The 10,454-nt window shown below is 41.0% G+C and overlaps 1 protein-coding gene and 1 long non-coding RNA gene across 11 annotated transcripts in view; both read left to right on the forward strand.

Moving 5' to 3' along the window:
• The window catches only part of Grip1 (glutamate receptor interacting protein 1), a 648,195-nt gene that overhangs the window by 320,445 nt on the left and 317,296 nt on the right, over window positions 1–10,454 (forward strand). The gene's annotated exons all lie outside the window — the stretch shown is intronic.
• Window positions 1–10,454, forward strand: part of LOC116075876 — an 11,848-nt gene that overhangs the window by 710 nt on the left and 684 nt on the right. The window contains exons 2-3 of one of the 3 annotated variants that reach the window (XR_004112749.1): window positions 2,805–3,202; window positions 3,334–3,687. This is a non-coding gene — a long non-coding RNA (uncharacterized LOC116075876). Of the gene's footprint in view, window positions 1–2,804; window positions 3,689–10,454 lie in introns of those variants that run through there. The other 2 variants (XR_004112750.1, XR_004112751.1) reach the window with 2 other exon arrangements.

Below are 10,454 nucleotides of genomic sequence, written 5' to 3' on the forward strand. Positions count from 1 at the left end.
GGAGGGAGAGAGGGAGGGAGGGAGGGAGGAAGGAAGGAACCTAATGTGGAGAGGTGTGAGCTGAAACTCTGTAGCTGAGAGTGAGTGAAACAAGTGGATCTTTGAATCTCAGAGCTTTCTGGCCACCCAGTCTAGCCAAACAGAAAGGTCTAGGTTCAGTGGAGAGGCCCTGTCTCAAAAAAGTTAAGGTGGGGGCAAAAGATCTCTGTCCTCCACTCATGCAAGCAAACACAGAAATGCACACACATTCTCTCCCTCTCCCTTTCCCCTCCCCCATTCTCTTCCCTCCCCTGTCCTCTCTCCATTTCATCCCTCCCCACTTTCTCTCAAAAACTTCTTGGAGACAAAGATTATAAGAACAAGGAGATGAGTCCAAGTCAGAGCAAAGATATGTGACAAAATTATTCACTTTATTAAAAACAAAACCAAATCCTCAAAGAAATAATGCATGGAGGGGAGAGGAGGAAGAAGGTAAAGGGTGCACTGATAAGCTGGAGAGATATGGAGTAATGAGTTGGTTTTATGAGGTGAGGGCAGGAAAGAGACAGGAAATACCTTGGGACCCACTGGAGGTGAAACAGAAAACACTTTGTAGAAGCTAGAAAGAAAGAAAAAAGTTACCATGAACTACAACCCAAGCAAACAGTACCTTGTGAGTGTAGGATCTTGGACCAGTGAAATTCTTGTGCCCAAGGGAAAGGAATGTGTCTTAGTTAGGGTTTTACTGCTGTGAACAGATACCATGACCAAGGCAACTCTTATAAGGATGACATTTAATTGGGGCTGTCTTACAGGTTCAGAGGTTCAGTCCATTATCATCAAGACAGGAAGCAGGGCAGCATCCAAGCAGGCATTGTAGGAGGAGCTGAGAGTTCTATACCTGAAGGCTGCTAGCAGAATACTGACTTCCAGGCAGCTAGGATGAGTGTCTTAGGCCCACACCCATGGTGACACATGTACTCCAACAAGGCCACACCCACTCCAACAAGGCCACACTCACTCCAACAAGGTCACACCTCCTAATAGTGCCACTTCCTGGGCCAAATATATTCAAACCATGTCAGAATATCTCCTCATCTAGAGCCATGCTGTAGTTAGAACACCCAGATGCACGCATGTTCCCTGCCAACCCTTCACCGTGTGCAGCTGAACCTGAGAGTCCCTTATGAATAGTTGTCAGTCTGTATAACCCAGTGAATTTTAGGATGTTTTTTTTTTACACATACACACACACACACACACACACACACACACAGAGAGAGAGAGAGAGAGAGAGAGAGAGAGAGAGAGAGAGAGAGCTGTAAAGTAGCTGCATGCCAAAACCTCGAGCATCGATATGCATTCCATTTGAAAACCTTCCTTTTCCAGCAAGTGCCATAATAGATCTTGTCACACGCAAATGTATCTTTATGACCCCAATTTATCTACTTAGCAAACCTCCGTTTCCCACTGTGTATAAAATTTCATGTAAATGTTTTCAAGGGCATCTAATATCACAGCAGTACCCATTCTGAGGCTCACAGTACCTTCTGAGTTGTTTACCTTCTGAGTTCTCTTCCTGGGGGGTCTCGTCCCTCACATCTCTGCATCTCTCCCCTCCTATACTGAGAGACTCTTGGGGACCATCTTTGTTCACCTGTGAGGAGAGAGCCTGGGGTCTGAAATCAACATCTTCACGGTGGGGGGCAGTGTCTCACTAGAAAGGATGGGGAGCAGGATTGTGGGAAGATTTGTCTTAGTAACGACAGCTTTTGTGTCTGGAAGTCCTGTGATCGCTATCATCCTGATTTGGCCTATTTTCTCAAGACAGCTCTTGCTGCCTTTCTTCCCCTGACGCCACCCTTCCGGCTCCCTTTATTCTCGAGTTCTCTTCTCATCTCTTCCTTTGCCCTTCCTGCTGCCACTTAAACTTTTTATCTTCCTACCAAGTTTGATCAGATTTTCTCTTTTGTCATAAAGGAGTCTTGGGATGACTCCAGGCAATCAGGAGCGAGTCAGAATTTTACATCCGGAGTGCAGGCTTGTTATCCTTCTAGATACTCCCGCCTTGCTGCCACTGGGCCTCTGAGAACTTTTATTATTGACTCCGCTCGTTCTTCAGTGACTTTGTGCCTGTAACTGCTTTTCTCCAAAATACCTTTCTCCTCCTTAGCATTTTTTCCTTCTGTGCTTCAGAAAACCCTTCTTCTCCTTTATTTCAATATAGTAAGCGTTATTTTTACCTTCAGTGTGTGTGTCTTAAAACCTGTTTATTCTTGTTCTGTAAGCTGAAGTCTGCTAGAGGGAGCCTTTCTGTTCAGTGGATTTCTACACGGCTTCTGGAGACACTTGGTCACGTCTTTATCCCAGTCTCCACTCTTGAAGTGATATAGCCAAACTGCCCACACAGTCATACTGACACCAGTGTCACGTGACTTTTTCTAAAAACTGGCTATCCACAGCCGAAGCTATTTAGTTCTTTTTGCCTCTATTTCTTGATTGGAGGGTGGGAGTGAGCTGGAGGTCAGTATGAGGTGTCTTCTTCTATCACTTTGCATTTGATTTTTGAGACAGGGTCTCTCACTGAATCTGGAGCTCATGGACTCAACAACATTACCTGGCCCGTGAGTCCCGGGGATCTTCTGCCTCCACCATTACAGGACTGAGGTTATAGGTGTGCTCCACCATGCTAGATTGTTACTTGGGTGCAGAGGATGGGCTCTAGGTCCGCTCGGTCGTGCAGCACTTAACCAGCTGAATCATCCTGTCAGCCCCTGGGTTCTACCCTTTATAAAGCTTAGGTGCTTATTCCCACCCATCCGTAGGGAGAAGTCAAGTCTCTCACACTCCGCTTGAAGTCCGTCCTGCCTTTAAACCTCTTCCTTCCATCACTCCTCACGCACGAACGCTTTGACATCTGGCTTCTGATTCCGCCTTTTAAAGTACAGTTCATGGAGGTGATTTTAATTTTTAAGCACTAATCATGGGTGCTGTTGTTACCATGGAAACCAAATTTCCTCACCTGAGACATGACAGCCGTGATCACCCCTGACAGTCCTCAGACCTGAATTTCAGACAATCAGAGGCAAAGCAATTTGGAGGCCTGTTCATTTTGAATTTCCACTTTTGTGATTTTGGGGAAGCATAGTGAGGCCCTTCCCAATTTGTTGGAAGCAAAGAAAAGCCTGTGAATGGAGAGCCAACTGCCAACTTTCAGTCCAAGGTATCAGTCCCAAACACGTTTTTATTATTCTCTGGAAAATAAGGTCGTAAAAAAGTAATTGCTGACACAACCTTAATGATAGTATTTTAAGTATGCTGCCTGTAATTAAAATAGGGATTTTATTACGCTAGACCTCCGAGAGCCCAGCCTGTGCACCATTCACGCCTCCCGGATTTACAAAGCAAGCAACTTTGATGCCTGCTGCTTTTGCTGTGTGGGCTGCACACTTCCTTTGTGCCTCTCCTGGTTGCTGCTTATGTACAAAACCACCTCTCTCCTGGCAAAAAGCAATAAGCATCTGTGTTTCCAACGGTGCCCCGCAGCGACAGCGCCGCAGCTTTCTGCAGACTTCCTTGAGAAATGTCATGAAGGAGCTCCTCTTTCTCCTTTGATTTCCCTCCAATCAAACTTTCATGTATTGCACAATGAGGTTAAAATCCTACAAGGCTTTCTGATTAAAGTTTGAAGAGGACTCTCTCATTTCAGGTGATGTCAGATCCATTTCTCCCATTTTTTACCTGATGGGTAGGCTAGACCCTGAATGCAACCGTGGACGATAAAGACCAGAGACGACGGCTTTGACAGATTACATGATTTTTTTTTTCCTTTCTCTCCTATGAAGAGAATTGAGATGGTGGCCCACATATAGAGTTGCTGGTCTCCAGCGGGTCCCAGCAGCCTCATGCTTTTTCCTCTTCACATCCTTAACATATTGTTGCCTGGGGCCCCCGACCGAGCTAACTGGGCTGCGGACATTATATCCAAGTCTCCTCTCCGAGACGAATAAAGGCAAGGAGAAGACACACATCCACCCATCTTCCCTCTGTCTGAAGGAGCTATCCTTAGGTGTCGAACCACGAAGTGTGCATGCACAACTTTTTTGGCTAGAACTTCAATGATGGCTTATCAGTTGAGTAGAATGTCATGTCTATGAAGCATCCATTTCACGGAATTGTGTCTTTGCTGCACCTGATTGTATATACTGCTATGAGAAATAGAAATAGGCATATAAATAGGGGTACAAAGCAAACACTGACAATAACTCTTAAAGAATTTTATTTTTTCATTAATTTATTTATTCAGTTTACATCCCATCACAAACCCCTCCCTCCTCCCCTCCCAGTCCCACCCTCTTACACCTTTCCTCCCATTCCCAGCACCCCTAGGTCCAGACCATGCACAGTCTTTGATTGGTGCTTCAGTCTCTGTGAGGCCCTATGGGCTTGTTGGCTCTGTCGAGCTTATGATGTCCTTGGCCCACCTTGTCTCCCTCAATCCATCCCTCAACTCTTCCATAAGACTCCCTAAGCCCTACCTAATGTGTGGCTGTTTCAGTCAGCTGCTAGATGAAGCCTCTCAGATGACAGTTATGCTAATGAAGCAGCCATTGAGGGAGTGGTCAAGCAATGACTGGCCCAGTTTGAGACCCACCCCACCCCTCTCACTGTTAATGATACTCTGCTATGCTTGCCAGCAAGAGCCAAGCATAACGGTCTCCTGAGAACCATTTTATTTTAAAGCAGTTCTTTTACACAAGTACAATTTTACCATTTATAAAAGATAAAGATTTGCCTATTAATGAGGGAGATGTCCTTGTCTATTTCCACACAGAGTATTAAAACTTAGCTGAATATTATTCCAGGGGACTATGTAGAGCATTGTAAACATTTGGTTGGTTGCTATTTTGATTTTTGTAAGTATCAATGTTGAGGTTTTCACTGTATACATATGCATAGCAAAATGGCAGAAGTATATTTAGGGTCATTTTTGAGATTATTGGAGATCCTGTTTTAATCCCAAGCCAGAATTCACATAAGATTTCACGAGGCTTGAGTCAGCAACTCAAACTTCAGTTTCAAAAATCAAGCATTCTAGTACAACACAATCCAAACATATAGTAATTTGATACATTTGTTAGAAGGAATGTGGGTAGAAAAATATTAAAACTCTTGGAATTATGTTTCTATGAAAGCAGAAAACTTTCTGTGTGCATTAGCAACATGACAACTCTTAATATGCAGCCTGGAATCTGCACAGGTTGATTAGGGTTCTGGGGTGTGACACCGTGTGCAGGGCAAAGCAAACATGTGTTCAGTACCAAGACCTCGGTGAAGCCATGCCAGGCAACATGGCTGAGCAGCACCAAAGGACCTGGGGCCATTGTGGATTTGATTTTTCAATTCATTTTTGTTTGTCTGAGATTAGAAACCCCTTTGTTGTCATTAAATTTTGTGCCATCCTGCCCGGCCCCATTCAGTTATGCAATGCCATATGGGTTTGTGACCCATATGGATGAAAAGCTATGAGCTGGATGGCTCTTAAAATATTTGGAAGGATGTGTCTAGGCTCAATGCAACTATTGTGCCTTTGTGTATAGGGAACTTGAGGCATCCAAAGATTTTCATCTCTTCAAGGGATTCAGAGAGATGACTATATAATCAATTAGCACTTAGTATCAAAAAGTTCCAAATTTTCATATTGACAGCAAGTTTGCTCATAATCATGGTGAAGGATAGGCCCAGTACCTATTTTCTGGCTCACCAAATATTTTATTTTGTTTGTTTGTTTTGTGGTGGTTTGTTTTGGTTGTTTTTTTTTTTCCTTTTGGGTTTTTTTCTTTTCTTTTTCTTTTTTTCTTTTTTTTTTCGAGACAGGGTTTCTCTGTGTACCCCTGGCTGTCCTGGAACTCACTCTGTAGACCAGGCTGGCCTTGGACTCCCCTCCCAAGAGCTGGGATTAAAGGTGTGCACCACCCCTGCCTGGCCAAATATTCTATTTTTAAGTAGTATTTTTCACATGACTTTAATGTTTTAAATTATTTGACATAGACGCATTTGGATAGAGTAGTTGGGTATCACCCAAAGGAAATATTTATCATCAGATAGTACATTTCTCAGTTTTTTTTTTAAAGTAAGCAAATAATCTTGTAAACCTCAAGTGTGGTAAGACACAATTAGAAGATTAAGTCAAATCCTCAAAATACAATATGTGCTAGTACAAACGGACTCACCTAGCAGATCTACTTTGCAAGAAAATTTCTTTCAAGATTTTTAGATATTGTGGTGTAATGTATGCACCATAAAATTCACTGTGCTCACAGTTTTTAGTAATGTGCCTTAAGTTACCTAAGTCACTTTGGAGTTGTGTAACCATTCCACCACCTTACGTTTCACTAGTATGACCTGATTCTCTCTCGTCTGCCATGGACTTTGATCCTAAGTATTTGTCTTACTTACGGTTCTATTGCTGTGAGGCAACACCATGACTAAGGCTACCTATAAAATAAAGCATTTTATATTAATACATATAAGCTTGTATATAGTTTTAGAGGATTAGACCATAAATATCCTGACAGTATGGCAGCAGGCAGGCATCTCCCTCTGTTAAGTAGCTCCACTTAAAATCTATAAATATGTGTATAATGCTTGTCGCAGGAGGCTTCCACAGCCTCCTGCTGTAAGTACCCAAAAAGCATTTTCAAAGGTCTCTCTCTCTCTCTATTGCCCCTACCCATGTCACCCTTACAGCTCTATTATTTCCTTTCTCCCCTTCATGCCACCTGAGCTCTATCTCCCTTTATCTAACTCCTCCTCCCTACTGTCTCCTGACTTTCTGTCTTAGTCACTGTTGTGGGGAAAAGACGCTATGATCAAGACAACTCTTAGAAAACATTTAACTGGGGGGCCAGCTGCATTTAACAGGGTGTGTCCATGATCATCAGGATAGTATGCAAGTGTGTCCTAGAACAGTAACTGAGAGCTTTATATTTTGATCTTCAGGCAGAGAGGACACTGGGCCTGGTGTGCGCTTTTTAAATCTCAAGGTACATCCTCAGTGACACATCTCCTCCTACAAGACCACAAATCCTAATCCTCCCTAAACAGTTCCAGCAACTGGTGACTCTGCATTCAGATACATGCGCCTGTGTGGCCCATTCATTCAGACCACAACATGACATGTACTTACTCATACCAAAAGATTTTCAGGTATGAAGCAGTCATTTTCTCACTATTTTATGTGATTCAATTGATTAAATTTGAATTTAATTAAATGGCTATCCAGATAGTTTGATAGCTGAATATTCCTCTCCATATACAGTACATGAGTCAATTTACACAGGACACTTTCACCAGCTGGTGCTTAACATTAAATTTACTACATATAAAATGCCAAAAGGCAAAAATAAATGTTTATGACTTAAACTAGCTCTTTGGGGTACAGTGTTCTACAGTAGCCATGGTCCCACAGTATTTCTCAGTTTTAAAGTCATTCTGTCTTTCCCTTTTTATACTGTTTTGTTCTGTCTTACTTCCTGAGACCTATTCATTTCTAACTTGGCATTTCAGTGGTTCTCCCTAAATTAATGAAATCCATCAGCGGAGATAATATCTGATGAGGCTCCTCAGAGTAAACATGAGTCTGTGTAACCTCTGGACTCTTCAGTGATTTGAAGCTAGAAGAGGAAGCTCACACCACACTTGGTCACTTAACCAAGAGACAAAAATATGCCTTTAATTTTAATACTCACCATCACACTTTCTGTATTTGCTCAGTGGCTTTTCTTCCAAACAGTACTACATATTCCATGTGGAGATCACAGATAGTATGGCCACAGGCAGAAAGGTAAGAGAGATTTAATAATATGTGCTGTGTTCTAGTTTGCTTTCTGTTCTGGGCATAAGCAACATGATGAAAAGTTATTGAGGAGTAATGAAGTTATTTGGTTTATAAGTTACAGCTAATTGAGAGAAGCTAAGGAAGGCATTGAAGAAGAGACCAAGGAAAACTACCACTTGCTTATTTGTGTTGGCATGCTTGGGTGCTTTTCTTATAGAGCCCAGGCTCACTTGTTCTTGGACAGCAGTGCCTATAGTGGGCTGGGCCCTCGTACATCAATTAGTAATCAACAAATGACCCACAGACATGCCTACATGCCAATCTGATGGAGGCATTTCCTATGTAGGTCAAGTTGACTACCAAGATTAGCATCACACACATTTGAAATAACTGGTTGTTTTTCTACATTCTATCTCAGTGCTATGTTCTGACACCTTTCTCCATACAACTGACATGGAAAACACCCTATCTGGGATAAATGTCTTCTTTGTAGATGATTTTCATGTCAACTTATTCTTGGGCTAGTGTCCACTAAGGATTTATATTAAGAATAAACTCTCACCAGGTGGTGGTGGCACACGCCTTTAATCCCAGCACTTGGGAGGCAGAGGCAGGTGGATTTCTGAGTTTGAGGCCAGCCTGGTCTACAGAGTGAGTTCCAGGACAGCCAGGGCTACACAGAGAAACCCTGTCTCGAAAATCAAAAAATAAAATAAAATAAAATAAACTCTCAGCTTAGCTACGATGGAGGTAAAATCCTTTGGTGAGGTGAGGGTCATTGAAGTACAGCCTTATTACAATGAAATCCAATGTCTAAAAACTGTTCTTATTTTGGGCTTGTACCATAGTAAGAGCCAAGATTTTAAGCCCTACTAAATACAAAACAAACAAACAGAAAGACTTTATATATTTATGTTCATTTAAGAAAATACTAGTAGTGATGTATTATTTTGAAATATGCAGTTAATATGTTTGGAATTATTTAAAATTTATATTGAGAAAAACGTAAGTATTTTCAGTATTGCTATAGACAAGCATCTACATAGACTGTCAAATTGTTTTATATCAAACCACTTTTATAATACTCATTTTTATTGTTGTAATATTTTATAAATTTTAAAGAATATGACAAAAAAGATATTGTAGGTATTGAAGGGGGTTCTGGGAGGGTTGGAGTACAAAAGGGAAACAAGAATGTGATGTAATTCTGTTTACTTAAAATGTTTTTAAATGTTAACTAATTCAGATAAATTGATATCATGTAACTTTTCTCATCATAATGCAATAAAAGTTAAAAAATAAAAAAATTTAAAAAGCAGTAAATATAACAAGTTTAATTAAAACCAATTTTTAAAAAAAGAACAAATTCCTTCTAGCTTCATTCCTTGTCTCATTTGGCCTTTAAAAGGATGAATGCATCCCTATGTAATTTTGAAATTTGAGTCTTTGGAGACAGATAATTCTAACTTTTGTAAACTCAGGAGATTGCTATTGATCTTTAAGTTAGTAGTAAATTGCAAATTTGATCTTAAACAATAAATAATGTTTTCCAATCATTGCCGCTACCCTTGGAATGTTCCAGTAAGTTGCATTACATGGTTCTCCTATTTGCAATCATAGCTCTTTATGAGATAATTTTCAGTACTTTACAAACCACTACTAGCCATTAGCAATAGATGAGTTCTTATAATAAGAATTCAGAATGGTGGAATTGTATATGGTGCTGATAAATACTATATATGTAATGTAAAAGTAAAACCATTATTGTGTTACAAGTATATTGAAAATTGGATTAAGATAGAATAACTGCACTAATTTCACACTTTGTTCATCTACTCTACAGACCCAGCAATTATAAATACTATATGACTATATACATACCTACTATTTATGAGTCTGTATGTCATACCAGTATTATTTTGATTAATTAGAGGCAGAGTTTCCTAGATATCTATGTAGATAGAAAATGACAAGTTGGAGATGTATAAGCATAAAATGTCTATTTTCAGAATGCATGTGACTTCCCTTAAGGTATGTGCTGCACCAAAGCCAGCCATGGTCAGTCTTGAGTCATAGCATGAGAAACTTGAGTTTCTGGTCTTTGTCCCCATCCTATACTCCAATTACCTTCTTCAAGCCTCCACTCTGTATATTTGAAAATGTCCTTGTCCATCTTTCTAGATCAGGGGCTCTCAACCTTCCTAATTCTTCAACCCCTTGTGTTGTGGTGATGGTGACCCCCAACGACAAGATTATTTTCATTGCTACTTCATAACTGTAATTCTGTTACTGTTGTGAATCATAATGTACAACCTATATGTGGGATGTCTGATGTGTGACCCTGTGAAAGCGTCCTTGTACAAACCCCAGGGAGGAAGGTCGCAGCCTGAAGGTTGAGAGCCACTATTTTAGACTTATAATTTTTTTTTTATAAGAATCTAAAACTGAGTCTAGCACTAGGACTGGAAGAAGAAGGACTTGGACTCACATGCAAGACTAGCACTAGAACTTAGATGGGCTAGGACTCAGATTCATGCATCTCTCACAGTCCCCCGGGCCCAGAGCAGTTGGGCCCGGGGGATGCAGCACCAGTTCAGAGGAGATAGCTGCTGTTTTAGACCCAGTATGTTTCAGA

Source organism: Mastomys coucha, unplaced genomic scaffold (assembly GCF_008632895.1).
Source record: "Mastomys coucha isolate ucsf_1 unplaced genomic scaffold, UCSF_Mcou_1 pScaffold4, whole genome shotgun sequence".
NCBI lineage: Eukaryota > Metazoa > Chordata > Mammalia > Rodentia > Muridae > Mastomys > Mastomys coucha.